Source organism: Culex pipiens, chromosome 1 (genome assembly GCF_016801865.2).
Source record: "Culex pipiens pallens isolate TS chromosome 1, TS_CPP_V2, whole genome shotgun sequence".
NCBI classification, from domain to species: Eukaryota; Metazoa; Arthropoda; class Insecta; order Diptera; family Culicidae; genus Culex; species Culex pipiens.
In genome coordinates this window covers 48034479-48054332 of record NC_068937.1, presented here as the reverse complement: position 1 = coordinate 48054332, position 19854 = coordinate 48034479, and the positions used below count along the sequence as shown (strand labels likewise).

The following is a 19854-nucleotide window of genomic DNA, read 5'->3' as shown; positions in this document are numbered from 1 at the left end:
TTAGCATCATGAACTCGCTGGACATCATCGACAAGTTCCGTTTGAAGATCCAACCAGCGGTCATCCGAGCAGGCTTGTAAAAAGAACCGCCACGCGACCAAGATAGTGCGACATACGAATGCGCAACATTTAAATCTACACTAATACAATCACACTCTTTGGTATCGAGCGTAGCTGTCGGGAAGCACGCAGACGGTGTTGGACGTTTGAAAAGAGAGAATCGTTGTGCGACAAAACGCAAATTTGAGACCGGTGACGATAAATTGTTCCGCGATAGGATTCTAATGTGTGTAAAAAGGAAGATGGTTTCATTTAGTGCTATTGACGACGCGAACGAGTGTAAATACGACCAAAAGGAAGACAAATATGACAGTGGGAATTTTCTCCGGCATTTGCGGCAGCAGCACGTGGAACTTGCGAAGAAGGACAAATTCTTTCGCGAAGAGTTGGTGGAATTGAAGCAACAGTCTAAAAATCGACTCAGCTTCAGGGCATGGACAACATGTACTTAATATCCAGTTCACCGGGAAGACGAATCAAGTCGAGGTTCGGACTCTCGGTAAGTTTTCAAACTTAATTTAGAAACTGTTGAGAATACTCTAAATGAAATCTTCAACGCCTTGTAATATTGTGTATGTAATGTTGTGGATAGTAAGTAGTGCCAATCTTGAAAAACCAAAACAGTTTTCGTCGGTACTTAACAGCGAATCAAAGTCTACGCGACGGTCCAAGGGAAAATTAAATCTATTTACTGATTTGGGCGGAAATTATGTTGCCAATCTAAGGTGATCCTAATTGGGGGTGTGTTACAGACGACTAAGGAAAACTAACGTTACGAGGAAAAAATGTGTGGGAGGATAAAGCTAGGTTTTAATTTGTGAATGAGAGATAGGGGAAATAAACCCATTTTAAGCCTAATAAGCGGTCTTGTTTGAATGATGCTGGATAATCTGGAGTGTTCCTTGAAATTCAGTAAAACCAAGTACATCAACGAGTAGAGCAACTTTTTGTGAACATTTCTGTTTATTTTTACTTTATTAAAAGTTATGCTATTCCTTTTACAAGCATTTTAAAAAAATGTTTTAAAAACGCATTCTAATCATTCGTGTGCATTGGGCCACGCCCATTTTTGTATTTTCAGCTTAGTTCTTTTTTTCTTCCAACGCTCGTTTGGGTCTGCTTCGTGCTGCCAAAATTGATGAAATTTTGAGCGAACACTCACGAAAAGTAGCATTTATAGAGAAAGTTTCCTGGCAACACCACAAGCGCTGCAGGTGGTGTTGGTGGCCACCCTTTGTTCTTTATTTGCCTTCGCTTCTCGCTCGGTTTTCTTCTGCCTTCGATTAGAATAGATGCTCAAAATTTAAACGTCAAAAGACTTAGCGCGTTTGTTTTTTTGATGGTGCTTCCTAATTATTTACATGTTTCGGGATTATTTTTCAAGTGAGTGACTAAGTAACGGTCAAAAGAACATGTAGCCGGTAGTTGGAAGCAATTTTATATCTTAAGAGCTTTGAAATCGTTAGCACAAGTGAAAAGATATTGATGGCGACTTTCGTTAAGTTAAAATGATGAGAAATGGTCTCGCAAAATAGAAATTATGATCAAAAGTGCATTAAATTTGATCTTTTTGGCCAGTAAGTGGCATACATTTGCGTGCTTACTCGAGGCGGTGCTGTTGCTGGTAAGTTTACAGCCTAAATAGTATTTTTGGAACTTTAATCGAGCATTAAACTCTCCATATAACGAAGATAGGTGTTTGATTAGAAAGGGTATATTTCCCCTAATAATGGGTTGGGAAATGGGATGATAATTGGAAAAAGGAAAATTTTGGTGGTGATTATATTGATGGGCGACTACTACTGGTGGAAATATTGAAATGCGGTGGCAAAGTGTTTTTGAAAATCTAATAGAAAATTGTAGGTTAAAATTATGTTTTTGGGGCCATGTTTGTTCGGAAAAAATATTTCGAAACAGTGTATTGGTAAACTTAACAGAGAAAATTATTGCACGACGACATACATATTAAAATTACAAGAAAAAATCCACAAAATGTTTGTGTGTTATATAATTATATCTATTGTTGGTCTCAGCACATCGAGGAGACTGGCTCGACTCTGATGGCGAGATCGACATAGCCGGAAAAAATGTAACAAAAGAATTGGAAAGTGTAAAGTCTCGGTTCCAAAGTCTAGACTGTATTTATATATCTATATTTACTTTAGAACATGGAGTGAAAGACTCCAAGTCGTTTGTGCATGTTTGTGTCCCACAATTCATATGTATTCGTTCCAGTTTGTCTTTTCACTTTTGCTTCACTATATTTGGGTGCTAATTTAGCATTAAATTTGCCGATTTATCTGCAGAAGAAGTTCTTTTCGAAAACGATCTCTCCAGGCTAAAATTTTATGTTTCTTGTTGATCTAAGGTTATAATTTCCAGCATAACGTTTATATGCTCGCGCTAAGTTTATGCGAACGGCTTCGTACAAATTCTTCATGTCGTTGCTAATTTTCGATGGATCTTGGTGTTTTGTTCTGGTCTGTGTCCGTTACGTGTTCATATTCTTTTCCTGAACTAATTATGTTTCTGCCACAAAATACGGTGTGTAACCTGTTGAGTCGTGAACTGTGTTGCATATGGCTGATGCTATGAATTGAATCCCCTGATCCCAATCTTTTTGGGTTTTATTCTCTAGCGAGTTACGAATTGCTGATACTATCACTCGATAAACTCGTTCGGTAGGGTTTGGATTGGGCCTGTAAACTGCCAGATTCCAATGATTAACATTGTATTTTTCAAGAAATTGCTCAAAAGCTCGTGAAATAAATTGTGGACCGTTGTCTGAAATCAACACATTCGGTACATTCGGAAATCATTGTTCGACCGAGTCCGTTCTAGAAGCCATCGAAACCGAGCAGATCCTGACGAAGAAGCAACGAAGATAACTTTCCGAAGTCATTGAACGTCTAAGTAGACTTATGACGTCTATCAGATTCGGACCTTGCATTTTTTCCGTGCCCTCGCCGCAACTAAACCATTGGAAAAGGTAATTTTTCCCTCTCCGAGAAAAGGGCCATAAACCGTGGAATGCACTTCAACAAGCCGGCGACTGCTGCCCGGGGTGAAAGTGAAAAATCGTCTATGAGATGCAACCGTGGGTGAAATGAGACTCCATAAATATTACTGCTGCCGGCCCATGCGTATGCGTATGATGTTCAACATTGTAGAAACAACCGCAGTTTAACGCTAATGACGCAAAGGTGCGTCGTATTTCTCGGTTTTATTATTAAAATGTCTGAAGTTCTGTTTGAGGTAAGAAAAGGTAATTTCGCGGTTAGATTCGCGTGCGGCTTGGTAATTTTCAGTTTGAAGTCGTTAAACAGCACTAACTAAGCCGTGCAGAAGCACTTAAAGCTGTGCGGCAAACTATGTTGCGTCGACGTGGGTTTTTGCCCCAAGACAACGCCTCAACAATTGGTAGTCCGAATTCGTTGCCCAAACATCGGAATAACATTTAACCTTTTTCCATCACCCTGGGTGCCACCATCGAAGGAAAAGGAAAATCCCGTGGCCAAGACCTGTCTCGGTTAAATTTGCCGGAAAAATACCGTTCCACAAATATACACACGACGAAAGCGCTTTTTGGGGCGCCCTCCTTCGCCGTGAACGGAAAATAAATGAAGTCCGCAAATATTCGTGCTGCTCGACGAAAGGACGACCAAGACGATCCTTTCACTATCGGCTTGCGTCACATCAGTGGAGAGGAGAAGAAATTGGAGAAAATGATAAATGTTTACATTTACCGACGATTTCGTTCTGGCCGCAGCGAAAGGTGCAGGGGAGGTTGGGTTGCCTACTTTCGGGCTGTTTTGAGTTGTTCACTTCTTATACGGTCTTCAATATTAATGAAACTGAACTGCTGGAGCTATGAAATGAGCTATTGCAGGTAAGTTAGTGAAGTTCCCGCGTTCCTGTTAGACGAAATTACCATGTAAGTACTTCTGTCAATCTGTCAAGTCATTGTCATAGCATTTTAAGGGAATCTTATTTGAATTTAGGAAGAATTTGATATTAGATTAAAGACATTATGAGTTAAAAATAACTCAAATGAAAACCTTATGAGAGTCGATTAGAAATAAAAATATGATAAGAAATATTTTGAACTTAAATTTTAGTTAAAAATTGTAGAGCAACTCAAGTTAGTCCTCCCCAATCCCTCCTACGTAAAATCCCTCAGAAAACAAGAAGCTTCCCAGAAAAAAATACCACCAGATTGGAACTCGAGCTAGAATCGCACTGGAAAAAGGTAGCCAACAGACGTTCATCACTCGAACCTGAGAAACGGAAAGGAAGCCACTTTTTCCCTACCTTCCGGCCGAGGACGAACGTGAAGTCATTTTTCAAAACGGGAGACTGCATCGAGACCATCGGCCAGGCCACCGTTGACAAGTGGGTGGAATTTCCGCTTTCCTGCCGAAGAAAGGCAACTTGATCCGATCTGACAGCGAGGGGGAAGAAGCAAAATTCCTCCAATTCCTTGATAAATTTACCTTGCTCAAACATTTACTCAACTTCTTGGCGCTCGTCGGGGGAGGAAAGCCATTTCCTGGAGTTGACTTGGACGGTGCATTACCTGCCCGGGAAGCTGCTACTTTGGAAGGAGCACAGCTGCTGCCAGGATTTCGGATTAGGGTGAGGTAGACTGATGGCTGCTCGGAAGGTGGACAATAATGCAGCCACTTGGTAGAAAATCGTCAAGTTAATAGGGCAATTAAGGTGATTTATTGTTATTTGTTCGTGGGACACGTTGTTTTTATTAGGATCTCTAAGAAAAATAATTGACAGGTTCCTGTCTCAGATGTCTCAGCAGACTGAATTGCCAGTTTTGTCTCATTTCGTCTAGTCAGATTGGCAAGAATATTCTATCTCCGGCTTCAACAGTCTAACTGTGTCGAATTTAAAATAGTCTCTTGCGTGTCAACTTACCTTGTCAATACTGGAAAAAAATGCCCGATCCCCCTGATCACAAATCCGAGCTCCTTTTTTCGATTTCTTGTGTCGGAGGGGCGGTAGGACCCCTTCCTTTTTTGAACATTCGAAAAAATCATGTTTTTAAGAATATGCAGCTTGAAATGCTGATGGTTTGGAGATTTGGTGTCAAAGGGACTTTTATGTACTCAGAATTTCGAAACGTATTTTTCATTTAAAAAAATACAAAAATAGTTTAAACAATTCGGCCATTATTCGTTACTCAATTGCAAAATATTTTGGGACTTGTCATTTTAAGAGAAATGTAATGTCCCTTTCGAATCTATAGATACTGTTCGGATATAGCAGAGTAAAAACTAAATTTTTCATAGCAGCTGTCTCCAGCAGGTGATAATTTCCTCCGCTTCGGTGAGAAATTCGCACGTGCCGCAGAGATCTGAAGTCTGGTTCAGGTTGGAGCTGCTCATCGTGTTGAGATTCATCGAACCAGAATTTGATTTTAAATAGTCTTCTCCTCGCGATTTACTCCTCCTTCCTTGAACCTCCTCCATTACTTCTCCTTTACCCGTACAGATAATCATCGCCGTCCGAGGTAGCCCCCATGCCCCATGGTACGACAACCGTTGCTGTTCTTCAATCGTCGTTTGCAGAGGTTTCCTTTTGGGATACGTTATAATTTAACGTTAATTCAGCCCCAAATGCACTCAATTTTCACCAAACTTGAAACAAACTATTTTTTCAACTGGAGAATCCTTCTTTTTTGTTTTGATTTTCTCCCTGTTTTGAGCTCGCGTTGACAGTCGAGATGGAGTCAGCCGATAACACCGTCGGCGCTATAACGTTCGGCATTGTGGCCATTTCTGTAATTGTTTAAACGCTTATATCTTCCACCCAATTCAAGCAATCTGCATGCTTTATCCATCAAACGAAAGGGGAAGTCTTAAATTGCAAGTAGACTGCCTCACAAAGTTGATAAAACTTTTTTAAAGTATTCAAAAGTTAAGATGAAAATAAAAAAATGATTGCAGGAAAAATCCAGGCTGCTGATTGGCTGAGAGCACTTAGCAAATTTTGCCTTGTCTCCTGCTTTCGTGAAACTGTCACGCGAGAATGTTGCACCACTGTTGTCACATTTCATGCGAACTGTTTAAGCTAGCACTTAGCCTCAGAAAATTTCAGTGCCTATGAATGTTTCGTCAAAGACGGATCCACGGTGGTAATTTTATTGCTCACACACACACACGCACACATTGAAAGACACAGTTTGTGCTCCAAATTGGAAGAAATTCTGTTCTAATAAAGATTGTTAGGACGGTCACCGGGAATACCAGAATGATTTGGGGCAATGGGGACCACATTTATAGGATATTGGCCACACCCGGAGTTGCCAGTGCACTAGGGAAGGTTCTACCGGGGGGACATTGATCGAACCATACGACTTGGGGCAATATGGGTATCAAAATTCATGGTTTTTGAAACTGGTATTGAAAATGGCCATTTTGACAGGATTGGCCACACCCGTAGTGGCCATTGCCTTGGAGGAAGGTTCTCCCGGGGGGACATTTATCGAACTATACAACTTGGGGTAATATGGGTATCAAAATTGCCCCAAGTCGTATGGTTCGATTAATGTCCCCCGGCCAGGGCACTGGCCACTCCGGGTGTGGCCAATATCCTACCAATGTGGTCCCAAACCCATTGCCCCAAATCATTCTGGTTTTCTGGTGACCGTCCTAACAATCTTCATTAGAACAGAATTCCTTCCAATTTGGTGCACAAACTGTGTCTTTCAATGTGTGCGTGTGTGTGTGTGTGTGTGTGTGTGTGTGTGTGTGTGTGTGTGTGTGTGTGTGTGTGTGTGTGTGTGTGTGTGTGTGTGTGTGTGTGTGTGTGAGCAATAAAATTACCACCGTGGATCCGTCTTTGACGAAACCTCCGTAGGCACTGAAATTTTCTGAGGCTAAGTGCTAGCTTAAATAGTTCGCATGAATTGTGGCAACATGGTGCAAATTTTGCCTTATCTCCTGCTTTCGTGAACTGTCACGCGAGAATGTTGCACCACTGTTGCCACATTTCATGCGAACTATTTAAGCTAGCGCTTAGCCTCAGAAAATTTCAGTGCCTTCGGAGGTTTCGTCTAAGACAGATCCACGGCGGTAATTTTATTACTCACACACACACACACACACACACACACACGCACACATTGAAAGACACAGTTTGTGCACCAAATTGGAAGGAATTGTGTTCTAATGAAGATTGTTAGGACGGTCACCAGAAAACCAGAATGATTTGGGGCAATGGGGTTGGGACCACATTGGTAGGATATTGGCCACACCCGGAGTGGCCAGTGCCCTGGGGAAGGTTCTACCGGGGGGACATTGATCGAACCGTACGACTTGGGGCAATATGGGTATCAAAATTCATGGTTTTTGATACTGGACATGAACAATACCATTTTGATAGTGGCGGCCACAACCTAGAGTGGCCGGTTCCCTCTGGGAGGTTCTCCCGGGGGGAAATTTTCCGAACCATACCTGTTTTGGCAATATTTTCGTGTTTTGGCAATTTATTTCCACATGGGGGCCAAAGATTGAAAACATTTAGTTGGAATAAATTATTTAGGATTAAATAAATAGGCAATGATTTAAAAATATATATGAAAAATATATTATTTTTTTAAGAGTTTTGTACAAAGTTCTTTGTCATATTGGTCATGTAGAACATAACCACCTGCACCTTTTTCATTGAGAAAACAATTTTTTATTTTAAAATTTCGTGTTTTTATTGAGGTTTTGCAGCGCGACTGTGTTTCAAATGTAGGTGGCGCCAAAATGAGGTTACTTGCCAAAAATCGCATTTCTTTCTGCTGGATTGAAGAACAAAATCGCTTATTTCTCATGATTCCCTGCATCAATCTTAATGAAACTGGTTGCAAAAGACGAGAAAAATTTTTTGCTTTAAAATAATGAACATCATTTTTTGGGCGCGCAAAAATTTGTTACCTTTTTCTTTAAAAAACATGTTTTGGAACACGAAAAAATGAGTTTCCCCGTTTATATCAATGAAATAAACAGTTATATAGTTGATAACAGATGTGTTAACGTATATTCAACAATTTTTATTGATTTTTGACAGACTGTCTTGCCAAATACTCCAAATTACTATCTTTTTCTAAATTTACAGTTTTCTCATAGAAAAATCAAACAAATATTGGAAAGTTGTACACCAAATTGTTGGAAATAATTTTTCTCATTCGAATCCGGCATAAGTTTTATAAAAATGTTGATTGTGAAGGAAAAAACACATTTTTTCAAAAAATCATAGGTTTACGCTATTTATTCATAGGTGGCGACATGTGTCTTTTAGCTTTGCTGCAAATTCTCTATAACTTTGCATGGTTGCATGCATCGTGATTTTACGAAAAAAAAGTTTTAAAAAAGTTGGTCGTCGTTGATCATGGTCTGTTAGAGTTTCTGTTAGAACTCTGCTAGAATCCTGCTGGAACGTCGTGACTGGGTACCACTGCACCCTCAACCAACCACCATGATGACAGCAGAATCTACAGCCTGGCTCGACGATGTTCCAACAAACACTCATCAGCAGTAGCTATGAATGTTACTAATAATATAACATTCAGAGTGTAGGTATATGTAAAAAACCGTTCACGTCAAATGCACACCACTAAGCATGCCAGATGCACAGATTTGTCTGTGTTTCACAGACTTTTGTGCTTGTGCCAGACTTGTTTTGAAGTGCACAGACTTTTTAAAAACTTCATTACCGTAAACTGGGCTCAATCGGGACACATGGGGCAAATTGGGACAGCTGTTTTAACCATGTTGGAGCACAATATTTTGATTTTTCTGGTTGGTTTTGGTTAGAACAGACTCAGGCCAACAAAATGTGTACATCCATTTCCAAATTTAAAAGCTTTATGTGCTCTAGAAACTGCTGTCTCTATTCAGACTGTAGTCCCGATTCACCCCAGATTACGGTAAATTAATATTTTGTTAAAATATTAGCCGAAACATATTTCATTAGTCTTCAAATGCTTTAAAACGCATTTTCTGATGGATTTCCATTAATATATTTGAATTTCAGACAAATGCACAGGCATACACAGACTTTTTTACAGACATTTTGAAAAACCAAGTGGCATCCCTGTACCCTTTACGTGATGAGCAGCTCATTCGAGTTTCACCCGTTGACGAAACAAGAGGTGTTAAAAATGTCTTTGTACGAAAAACTACTCAGTGCGTATACGAAGTGTCACCTTGAGCTCGTTCAACGGTCAGGTGAACGATTTGTGGAAGAGTTTTAAAAGCGATAAATCGAACTTCCCCGCAAATGCCGAAATTAAAATCAGAGAGCTGGGAGCGGCTGCAGCACGCAAACAAGCTGGACTGCTGAATGTTTTCTCAAGGGTAAGTCGAATCGAAAAAAGTTTCTGTTAACGCTTAATTCCCATACAATTGAGTTGAAAAAATAAATTTCAATGAAATCCATGTTGCTTGTGTTAGTGTTCACGAATTCTGTTACTCAGTCGAGAGATTTTCAGGCAGTGATCTGTAGAACCAGAATATTATTGCAGCCACACATTTCTGCCAGAATTCTGCGAAACTTTTTCATTGAAATTTAACTGATTGAAATAAAGTGGTAGTAAACCATTACATCATTTTTAAACTAATTTCTATCTTTAAAATTTTAGGCGACTAACAATGCCCCATCAGTTCCCGCTCAGCCCGCCGGACCCTCCCAATCCGCTCAAGGTGGATCTAGATCTGAAGAAATTTCGGAGAAGCAAGGAATGCCCGCTAAGCAAGGTGCACCAGTTCCGGTAGAGAAGGTGGCATCCAGCAAATCCGCGTTGAGCACGACCAACCGGAACTGCTGAAGGCTATTGCTGAAATTGCGATAATTGCGATAAAGTGCTGCTGACGATCACCTATCTCGGAGCGCTGTGTTTTTGCAGGGAAACGCCATGTAGTAACCGTTTCCGTGAGAAGAAATGTTGGTTTCATGACTCGGAGCTGATCAAGTTTGTATGATCTCCCAAGACGACAAGGCTCGTATGCCGCTGGGTATTACCACTGCAAACAAACATGGACCAATCCCGATGCACATGGAGTACAGACTCCCACTTCCCGACCACTCTTGGGTGATTGCCGAGCGACATAAGTTTGATTCGCAGCGTTTACGCTGGTATTGTTATGAAGCCGGGCAAGGTTGACGGATCACCAAACCTCGTAACGTATTCCAGTCCAACCTATGTTGCCATCAGAAGTGGAAAACATTCCTCTTCTACAGCAGCGTCACATGCTCTGGATTTTAACACGCTGCTAAGCAGCAGCATGAGCATTTTGGGTCTCATTAAGACAGCTGTGATCGGACGACGGACGCAGAGCTCGAAATCCAGAATTTCGAACATGCTGGAGAAACTCTGGCAGAAACATGGAACGAACTTTGCATCGACGGTTTGCCAGTTATTGCTAATTTCATCAAGCCGGATGTTGAAAATCCGGAACCTGATCATATTGATCCCGAGTGCTGCCCCACGGCATGTCGGAGAGAGTCAATATCTATTTCAGGTACGGTTTTTCAGCTGTTTAACTCAGTTTAAAGACAAAAACTAAAACATTTACCAGGTCGTTAAGTGTTCCGATGAGACCTGCTGCAGCCCGATGATAAGTGATATGCGAAAAGTCTTGAGCGACGGATATTTGCATAGGCAGTATCCAATCCAAAGATCCGCAAACGAATCGTTTGCGCCACTGAAAATTTTGAAAAAAGAGATATCCCCTGGCTCGATTCTTTAAGCAAAAATAAGTAACTGTGTCAATTTTGAGCCAAATTGGTTAAGGTTTAAGGATCGCTATTTATCGTTGAAGTTTAAATGGGGAAATTAGCAAAAATGTATGGTACAAACATCGCTTCAGGATTTTGGCAGCAGGTGGCGCAGGTCTCGCCCAAAATAGACCAAGTGTGAGATTCTTGTAGGAAATTCAATTGCCTACAACTTTGTCGAAGGGTGCAAGAAGATCTGAGTTGATCCAGAAGAGTTACTAGCAATGCGATGAAAAGAAATCGGCTACTTGAAAGTAATAGGAAGTATATAAGAAAATACTTTTTACTAAAAAAAATCACCGAAAATCACGGTCAAATCGGATCGTTTTGCACCCTTGGGCAAAGTTGTAGGCAATTTTATTTCCTACAAGAATCTCACACTTGGTCTATTTTGGGCGAGATCTGCGCCATCTGCTGCCAAAATCCTGAAGCGATGTTTTTCCCCATACATTTTTGCTAATTTCCCCATATAAACTTTAACGATAAAAAAAAACTACCCTTAAACCTTAAACGAATTGGCACATTTACTTATTTTTGCTTAAAGAATCGAGTGAGAGGGTATCCCTGATGTTTTTTTTTTATTGTAACCCTAATGCTGATACATTTTGATAAGGAAATTCGTTAAATTGAATTCAATACAGAGCATTCTCGTGTGATGATAAATTTCTAAATTAATCAGACAAAGGAAACAAATTACACTTAGTTCGGTATCTAACACGGTGTTGTTGCAGCATGTGATCCCGAGAAACAAAAACCTAGTCATGAAAGTATTTCTAAAATTTTGTCTAGTCACTGTCATTAAAATTTTGGTGTTTTTTGAATGGATTTATGAATGATTTTTTTTATGTCACCAAACCATGTCCCATTGAAAACACCACCACGTCGCTGTAGGGACGGAAACGCCTCCAACATAAGACACGTCGTTTGGCTAAATTGCCCCCCCCCCCCCTTCGCTATAGTCAACGTCCGACAGGTGTGCCCCAAGAAATACACGGCAGGGCAATAAACAGTCTGCGAAACGCCGCCACCGGCAACGGTTTTGAATGATCTTTAAAACCCAAGATGAAAGGGAACCGTTTGAAATATGAGCGAAAAGGTGCTCCGACGTTCCGCCCGAGCAAACAACACTGACTTCTATCATGTATAAATATTATTAATAGCCGGTAAAGGTAAATCATTAAAGACGGGGACACGGAGGGAAAAAAAACGTTGGAATGTTTTTTTAGTAGTTCTGATTATGATTGAGTAGCAAAGAATTGTAGAAAATTTCAATTCAAATTTTCGTAAATTATTTTTGCAGTGTACTCGAAAGCAGCTGATCCCAACTCATTCTTGAAAAGCGAAATCCGGTCTCGTGAGAACACCTAAGTGTACACACTGCGACATCACAAGTATCACTTGCTTCAGAACAAAAAAAAATTCAAATCTTCGTAAAAACACCCAAGACGATATGAAATCTGCCCCAATGATGTTGTTTGCTTAATTTTAAAGATTTATCGCTTCGCCCTGTCCGACATAAGTGTGGCTCGTTCATCATCCCAAACCTCACCGGTGAGGTTCCCAAGTCTGAGAGTGTATAATTTTCCACGGTTCTATTAGTTTGGCGTTGAATTGGGCTGACCGGCGAGCATACCTGGCAACACTGCTGGCGTTTTGTTTTTCATACATTTTGGTGGCAATTTGATTAATGAAGCCCCGAGAGGCCATTTGGGTGGCTTAATCTTCGGGTCGAGGGTTTTTTTTTTGGGTGAGATAAGTTATTGAAATTATCTTCAAGAGTGTAGTTTGGTAGATTTTTCGGTGTAGATTTGAGGTGATTAGCACTAGCTCGCTAATGGGACGTTTATTCGACTGTTTATTAATTTGATCACGATTTATAAAATTGCTTTGTAAGCCACGGCATTGTCGTTGTGAGAAACATATGTTTTCAATTAATCTCAAGTTAAATTTATTTTAAAACAACAGTTGCTTTTTGATCTATTTAATCATTTTTTTCTGTAAGTTTTTATTTGTTTACTTTTTATAACTAAAATTGATTAAAACAACATTTGATGTTAAGATATCATGATATTAAAGAAGGATTATTATGAAGTACATAGACTTTGTTTCATGAAATAAGTCTTCAACAATACAAAAAACATAAATTCAAAATATCTCAATTTTAGGTTAATTTATTTCACTGGAATAACAATGTGCCTTAACGGTGCACATCAACCAGAGTCTGTTGCTCCGAAAAAATATTTCCACCTTTCTAGGGTTCGTACAAATATTACGTAACAAAAATTTCTGCATTTTCAGATATTCCCCCCCTTTTCTTCCCACGTAACAAATGTCAAAAAGAAATGAAAAATATTCACAAAGATCGTGAAACAATCGATACCCATTCCTCCTCTAAATGTGTTACGTAATGTTGAAATGAACTCTTTTCAAGTTAATGTGTACCCTTAATGGAACTTAAACAAACTTAACACGAATCAGATTATCTTAATTCGTTAGTTTGAATGCACTTGTTATTGGAACAACACAGTTTCTTCATGTTAACTTCACACAAAAAATATCATCTGCATCGGCCGGGAATCGAACCCGGGCCGCCCGCGTGGCAGGCGAGCATTCTACCACTGAACCACCGATGCTTGTGAAATATAATGATTATTTATTAAATTTGGTAATTTGATAAATAGCAGCGATTAGTTTTAAATTATTGAGTCAACCTTGAAACATACTAATGGCCAGGCAAGTACCTTGATGGATAAACGTCGAAGATTATTTTTTTTATCTTTTTCGCACTGATGCGTGCTAACATTTTGATTAAATTTTCACAAGCATCGGTGGTTCAGTGGTAGAATGCTCGCCTGCCACGCGGGCGGCCCGGGTTCGATTCCCGGCCGATGCAAAGATGTTTTTTGACTAAACAATGGGAACAGCTCCTAGAAAATTTTGCAAATTTACACTATTTGAAAACAATAGTTTACATGTTTGTACAAGTTAGACCTCTAACTCCTATGAAACTTTTTCTCATTTTTTTATTAGTTCTGCATGTTTGTTCCCTTGAAAGTTAATATTTAAAACAGGAATAACTGGAATAACATTTGAAACTGATACAAGCAAATAAAATATTGTGAATATATGTTTAAAAATAAAATAAATTTAAAAGTTATTTGAGAAAAATATCAATAAGCAAATACCCAAACTGAAAAAAAAACCAAACATAACATAATAAGTCACTCATAAGTTTTCATCTCACATTTCCTCTCCAAATGATCACAGTTTCCTCAAAAATTTCCAACCCACCGACCCTGGAGGCGGGTGGAAACCGTCATTAAAATGAATCGCATGGCTTAAGCGCATCTCATTTACACCTTTCTGATTCGGTGTTGCGAGTCACCTCCTCCATCTTCCGTCCCTGCTTAAAGTCAGCGCACCACACTGCTTCGAAAATTCATTCCTCGACTGGCAACACTAAATTTAGCAAATGCGCAATCTTTCGTCATTAGTGTCACCTTTCTCCCGTGTGTAAAGGTAGCTCGGTTGAGGTGAAAAATGACGAGTTGAGCTTCTACTTTTGGACCATTAGAGATGTAGCAACGTGTGAAGTGACTGTTCGTTTAACACTTGTGTTTTTGTAAATTCTTTGCGATGTTATTTTAAACTTAGATTCAGATTTCAATTTTAAAAATATTTTTTTTAACAAATTACAAAGTATTGTCAATAACGTTTAAAAAAAAAACGATAGATGTTACGACCTGGTCCAGATCAAACGATTGAAACGACCGGTTGAGTGTGCGCAAAGGGTTAACAGACTTCAAACTAGAAACGTGAAATTTACGATCACTTAAAGTCACCCAAAGTAGCACCGACGACGCTGAGTTTTACTATCTTTGCAGGCACGTTCACGTGGTTTTTCCGGGTCTTTCCTGATCGTTATTTTTGTTACCTTGTTATGAGGAATGCACTGAAAATCGAATCATCTACAAGTTTTAGAAAGAGTTTTTTATCATTAATTTATTTTTGACTAAATGAACACAAAATGAAAACCATACCACGTTGTATTCTTCCGAGAACATTCAGATAAGCAAACTGACAGGTCTGATATTTGGCACCACGAAAGAAGGGCTCATTCCCAAAATTTGCCGGGGAGAATCGAAATTTGAGCCTTGAGAGACTCCTAAGCCACGTCAAACAGGAAGGATGCAAATCAAAAGTGCTCCGATTTGGCTTAAATTTGGCATGGGAGTTCCCTGAGCAAAATTAATAGACCCGTATTTTTTTGTTTGACGATAAGAGTGCTCTAAATCAAAGTAGGGTGGTTCAAATAATGGTTTTGTCTGAACAACATTTTTCAAAAAATCATATCTCAAAAACGGCAGAATTAATTTTAGCTCGCTTCAAAAGAAAGGTGATTAGTTGGGCTCTAGGTTGGGCCATTTAATGAAAAATGCAAAAAAAAAAAAACGTCCAAACTAAGCTTAGCAGGCCATTTGCATCCTTATTTTTTCTTGAATTACTGATTTCGCTAATACACAGAAAAAAAGTTGAATTTTTGAAGTTTGAAAATTTGGATGGTTAAAGATTTATTTTTTTATATTACAGAAAAAATGTGTAAAAATGTGAACCTGATGAAAATTTACCAAAAACTAATGAAAATTCACCAGTTCCTGATGCAATATCACACATTTTTTTACACACAATCTTTCATCATTTCCTGATGAATACACCCAAAAAAATGAGTTCGCGTAAACGTGAACAGCGTTCATGCCAACGGGAACCAGGAAGAAAACTGTTCACTTTCATGGTGCAATGCACTATAAAAGTTGAACAGTTTTCTTCCTGGTTCCCGTTGGCATGAACGCTGTTCACGTTTACGCGAACTCATTTTTTTGAGTGTACTACCACCATTTTTTCTGTGTAGCTGACCCCAAATAAAAAAAATTCCGAAACCAAATTTACCAGATTTTCAGCTTCTCCAAAATCTAAACTGCAAAAACCAAGAAGATCGAATTTAAAATCTGTTTTTGTCGTTTTTGTACCTACAATTTATCATGAAAATCAATATATTGCCCGGGTCAACATACAAAATATGGTAATATTCATCAGGAAATGATTACTGATTTTGTTAAAGAAAAAGTGTAATAGTGCATCAGAAACTGGTAAATTTTTATCAATTTTCTATTTTTTAGGTAATATTACTCAAAATAAGAGGCAATATTAAACCGAAATTTTTTTCAACCTTTTGAAATTCAACTTTTAAATATCTTTAAATCATCAAAATTCCAAGAAGTTTCATCGAATGATTTTACGATTCCTTTTATGTTTTTCAAACGCAATTCATGAATTTTAAATTCATATTGATAAAGATATTTTTTCTGAAACATTCGAAAATTTTGATTTTTATTTTTTTTTATTGTTTTAGATTGCTTAAATGTGTTTGATATCTTTTTAACTAACTGGATATGAGCAAAACACCTGTTTATGAAGTTACTCTATAGATTTGAAATCAGATATAAATGTTTAGTTTGGGCTGGTACAAATTTTATTTACAGATTTTGATTTTGCTTTTAGAATCATTTTTAGCATGTTGGGTTGATTTAAAATTTTTTTGATTTTCCTAGACTAATTTTTGAATTTGAATTTTTGTGTCACATAGGTTAAAACAGGTTTTATGGGGTCGTGAAATTGTCGTAAAATTTTGATGTTTTGCGATTGACATGCCGCGAAATTTCGATTTTTTCGACGTGAAACATCACTACCCCTTCTAAATATTATCGAAAAGGTTCCCAATAACTATTTTTGCAATTCTCTGCCATATTGCACCATAACATTTTGAAACATTTTCTCAGTAATCAGGTTGTAGAGATCATGTTTCCTGAAAAATTTATTAATTTTGGTTCGATATAAAGCTCCATCCATAAAGTACGTCACGCTAAAATCAGCCAAAATTTACCCCCCCCCCCTCCACACCCCTTTGTCGCGCTTTTCCTATGCTTAAAAAATGCAATGTCACACTTGCTCAGACCCTCACCCCCTCCCCCCTAGAGCGTGACATACTTTATGGATGACGCCTAAGCAGAGATAACCCCAAATGATTCACTCACTCTCTCACTTACTGATACACTGATTCTATCACTTGATTCACACTCATTGAATCATTCAAACAACTCACTCACTCATCAACACACACACACACAAACAAAATTTTTGTTGACGTGATATGTATGAAATTTGGACACAATACACACCCAAAATTCCGAGTCGAGAGAATCGTTCCCTCAAAATTTATTGAGGGCTCAGCGCCAAAATCGAGAGAATTAGTGCTACCAACGCACACCACGATAACAAATGAGTTCATTCGTTAATTGAAACAATAAATGTCCAACAAGTGCCATACATTGACATCTGACCACTCCTTGTTCACCAAGCTGTTAAGTCATTGGGATAGTGTGTCAAAGGTCTCTGTTTCGATTCCCGTAGTCGACACTTTTGTGTTTTTTGTTTTGACGGATGAAATTTTTTTGCAAATGAACCTCGATAGAATAATTCTCTCGCCAATCTCGAGATGTGTTCTCTGTGTCCGTGAATGGTACCACTATTCTCTCAACTCGAGGCCATTATTCTCTCGGACAAGCGCTGCCCAGTTTTGGGTGCACGATTTTTCATTGTTTGAATTGTTTTCATATCTCATATTATTGGAAACATTTATTTTTTGTTTTTTTCTTAAGTTTTTTTTTTATATTGAAGGTGAATGTTGTCAATTTCTTCTCAAATTTTTAAACTCGTTCGCTTTTTTCGATTCAAAAGGCAGGTTTTCAAGTCCCACGTACACATACACATATTCATAACCCAAACCCTTCCCCAAGGTAACTCCGCACGCTCATCATCCATCATCGAAGAAATGTTGACACGGTCGGTCCCTTGGTCGGTTGCGGCCGTTGATGGCGCGAAACGATATCTCGCCGAAAATGCGATCGGAATTTGGCATCGTGTCACATTTGTGCGAATTTGTGTGTGTTTGAGCCGAATGTTGCACATGAGTTAAGGTGAGTTCCGGTGAGTTTTGCGGCTGGTTTGCCAATTTGTACACGACGTAGCACGGAAATTGCCGTGAGTAATGACGGAAATTAGGTTTATCTATTTTATGAAAGGGTTGCTTGTTTTCAATATTTTTATTTTTGCAGGTAGGTTATGAATAAGAAACTGCTGCCGGAGGCTTGCTGGAGTCGCGACTCACCTGCAGCCTCTTTAGCTCAGATGGCAGAGCGCTGGTCTTGTAAACCAGCGGTCGTGAGTTCGATTCTCACAGGAGGCATTACTTTTTTAGGACTGCTTTATCGATGTTTTTCTTTTTTTCGGAGAAATGCTTGATCGACAACAAAAAAAATTGCCTCCCCGACGGGGAATCGAACCCCGGTCTCCCGCGTGACAGGCGGGGATACTGACCACTATACTATCGAGGAATGTTATTTAGAGCAGTGACTAACTAACGTCAAAAGTGACATCGCTCAATGTCATTCCCCTAAGCATGGCGAACTCCTGGACAAGAAAAATTGCCCTCACTAATTAACGTTCATAAGGAAGAAAAAAAGGATCTTTTTCTTTAAACCCCTTTCACGGTCGACCTACGAAAGCAAAGGATTCCAGTTACCTAATTTCGCGTGTTCTGCGTGCGGATATTTATTGTCTTTTTTTTAAATTATAACAAATGGTGGTATTTTTCACACAGCAAAAGTCCAGCTGAAAGTGTATTGAAAGGAGGGCTTTTTTCTTCCTTTTTTTTCTACTTTGCATTTACACGTGGGTACGGCTGGAAATGAGGGAGTTTAGAGCTTGAGAAGGGCAGTTGTCAAGGAGCAAGGAAAAACAACACGGAAAAAGTGGAGGAATTTTTCACTTTCGCCTAATTAGTGTACTCGAACAAATTAGTTCACTTTGTAAGAAGCGGTGAAAGGAGGAGGAATGGAGTCATTTGTTATTTTCCTTGTTTTTTGTTTGGTGAAATCTTATTAGATTTTTGGTTCAGTAGAATGTTGTGCATTTTGCTGATCATATTAGACAACATTAAACACCAAACCCACTCTCTACCCATAGGGTATCTACGTGGTTTATGGACGGCTCCTAATTGATGTCTTTTAAAAAAGAGTTTGTAGGTTTGTATAAACTTTCAAAGGGTGATGAGAACTTTACAAATTAACAATTTTCATAAATTTCAACGTTTGCCAACATCTTATTTTAAATTTAAACGATATACTTAATCCTTTGCAACACTTTCAAACCCCATAAACCTACCTTGTACCTTGTGCTCTTATCCTAAACCCCGCCTCGTACAAAGTATCAAACTGCTGCTGCAAACTTGATCCCCCGTCAACCATTCGACATTGACTGCATGACCTGATCCCGAGTCGGTTTCGCGCACCGGACCGGACATATTTATTGCAAATATTATCAACGTCCGCAGCAGCCGGCAAAGCCATTACACGGCGAAACTAATTACGCGCTGTCTACTACCAGTCCTCATTTAGGAGGGATGAGAGACTAAAACCCAAAACCAGACAGCCAGCATTAAGGAAACGTATCAACAAAAAAAAGTGATTCCCGTCAAATTTATTGGTGACATAACCTCAACAAAAAAAACGCATACGTCAAGTGCGCGCAACTTGTGACGGACATTGCGACAAGTTGAAAGTATTAAAAACAAAAGGTGCTAACCTGGTGCATGGCGCGAAATTTCGGGGTGATTTGCGTGGGTCGGAATGGTGTGCGCGACCTCCGCAATAAATTAAATTATAATTACGGGTGGGGATTCGCGACGCCATCGGATATAGCGAATTGCCACCGCAATTTGTCTCTAAGCGGAACCCTCCCCCGAAAAAGTACGCACGGGATTCCGCTGTTTCTTTTTTTTCGGTCAGTTTCGTGGAACTGACGCTATTTCTAGGATATTTCTGAATAAAAATAACTGAAAAACTCATACAACATATTTGTCAAGTTTTCCTCAATACTTTCTTCAACCAGATTTAATCT

The 19854-nt window shown here is 39.1% G+C and overlaps 4 non-coding genes across 4 annotated transcripts; 2 read left to right on the top strand and 2 right to left on the bottom strand.

Moving 5' to 3' along the window:
- Positions 1-13401: 13401 nt before the first annotated feature.
- Positions 13402-13472, bottom strand: Trnag-gcc (transfer RNA glycine (anticodon GCC)). The gene has a single exon. It is a non-coding gene; the product is annotated as a tRNA-Gly (tRNA).
- Positions 13473-13661: 189 nt separating this feature from the next.
- Positions 13662-13732, top strand: Trnag-gcc (transfer RNA glycine (anticodon GCC)). Its single transcript has one exon. It is a non-coding gene; the product is annotated as a tRNA-Gly (tRNA).
- Positions 13733-18069: 4337 nt separating this feature from the next.
- Trnat-ugu (transfer RNA threonine (anticodon UGU)) lies at positions 18070-18142 on the top strand. Its single transcript has one exon. It is a non-coding gene; the product is annotated as a tRNA-Thr (tRNA).
- Positions 18143-18218: 76 nt separating this feature from the next.
- Positions 18219-18290, bottom strand: Trnad-guc (transfer RNA aspartic acid (anticodon GUC)). Its single transcript has one exon. It is a non-coding gene; the product is annotated as a tRNA-Asp (tRNA).
- Between the last annotated feature and the right edge of the window lie 1564 nt (positions 18291-19854).